Raw genomic sequence first — 2,124 nt, 5'->3', positions numbered from 1 at the left:
TCTGTGTAGAGATGTCAAAGACGTGAGTCTGAGAGGTACGCTACTAACACCACACACACACACACACACACTCACCCAGGACTGCCTGGATCTGTGTAGATATTTTAAAGACTTGAGTCTGAGAGGTACGTGACTGTAACCTTACACACACACACACACAAACACACACACACACACACACACACACACACACACACACACAGGACTACCTGCATCTGTGTAGAGATGTCAAAGATGTGAGTCTGAGAGGTAGGTGACTGTACACACACACACACACACACACACACACACACACACACACACACACACACCACCCGGACTGCCTGGATCTGTGTAGATATTTTAAAGACGCGAGTCTGACAGGTAGGTGACTGTAACACTGCACACACACACACACACACACACACACACACACACACACACACACAACACAAGCACACACTCACTCACCCAGGACTACCTGCATCTGTGTAGAGATGTCAAAGACGTGAGTCTGAGAGGTAGGTGACTGTACACTACAGAAACAAAGTAAAGTAACACCACAGTGACTCTAAATCAGTTACAGTAACGCTTGTGGAGTAGGATTAGGATAGTGTTTGATGTACTAGTGTAGTGTTTGTGTAGTGTTTGATGTAGTGGTTGGTGTAGGAGTGTTTGATGTAGTGTTTGGTATCTTAGCGATCTATGTACACAAAAATGGTTCACCAACGGCAGAATAAAGGTTTTGCCATGGCCGTCACAGTCCCCCGACCTAAACCCCATAGAAAATCTGTGGGTTGAGCTGAAGAGGAGAGTCCACAAGCGGAATCTGAAGGAGGGATGCTGTATAGAGGAATGGTCTCAGATCCCATGCCATGTGTTAACCAACCTCATCACGCTTTATAGGAGAAGACTCAGAGCTGTTATCTTGGCAAAGGGAGGCTGCACAAAATTTTAAATGAAGGGGTGCCAATTTGTTTCATGATAAGAATTTAATGATTCTTTCAATTATGTGAATTCAATTAAAGGTTTGATGTTTGTGAATATTTTGAATGTATGATTGAATGTATTGTTGGTGTAGTGGTTGGTGTATCAGTGTAGTGTTTGGTCTATTGGTTGGTGTATTAGTGTAGTGGTTGGTGTAGTGGTTGGTGTATCAGTGTAGTGTTTGGTGTAGCGGTTGGTGTATTAGTGTAGTGTTTGGTGTATCAGTGTAGCGGTTGGTGTATCAGTGTAGTGTTTGGTGTAGCGGTTGGTGTATTAGTGTAGTGTTTGGTGTATTAGTGTAGTGTTTGGTGTAGCGGTTGGTGTATTAGTGTAGTGTTTGGTGTAGCGGTTGGTGTATTAGTGTAGTGTTTGGTGTATTAGTGTAGTGTTTGGTGTAGCGGTTGGTGTATTAGTGTAGTGTTTGGTGTAGCGGTTGGTGTATTAGTGTAGTGTTTGGTGTAGCGGTTGGTGTATCAGTGTAGTGGTTGGTGTAGTGGTTGGTGTATCAGTGTAGTGTTTGATGGAGCGGTTGGTGTATTAGTGTAGTGTTTGGTGTAGTGGTTGGTGTATTAGTGTATTGGTTGGTGTATTAGTGTAGTGTTTGGTGTAGTGGTTGGTGTATCAGTGTAGTGTTTGGTGTAGTGGTTGGTGTATCAGTGTAGTGTTTGATGGAGCGGTTGGTGTATTAGTGTTGTGGTTGATGTGTTTGTTCTCCTCTCCTCCCCCAGTGAAGCTGCAGACAGATGTGGGGGTGCACCTGTGTGAGCTGGGGCTCCTGCCTCAGGCCGAGGCCTGCTTCTGTGAGGCGCTGGCGGAGTGCAGAGGGGGGGTCGCCGGAGGGCAGTGCTGATCCAGAACCTGGGCGCCGTCCTCAACGCCCAGAGACGCTACGCCGCAGCGATGCCGTTTCACACAGAGGCAGTGCTGGCGTTCAGTACGTAGCTGTAATTATAATACATTTTTCAAGACAGGGACAGTGCACAATAAAACATTAATCTTGTACAACAAGTGAATATGCATTATGCCAGGTTCTAGCAGATAGCTATTTTCCACCTGTAGTCCCTGGGCAGGTTGATGGAATAGTACATAAAAATACATAGTACATAAAATAGAGGAAACATTCAACTCCACAGTCCACACATGCCTTTGCTTAGCAGA

Source organism: Sprattus sprattus (assembly GCF_963457725.1).
Source record: "Sprattus sprattus genome assembly, chromosome: 11".
Lineage (NCBI taxonomy): Eukaryota > Metazoa > Chordata > Actinopteri > Clupeiformes > Clupeidae > Sprattus > Sprattus sprattus.
The sequence above is the reverse complement of the archived record's forward strand: the minus strand, read 5'-3'. Positions refer to the sequence as shown.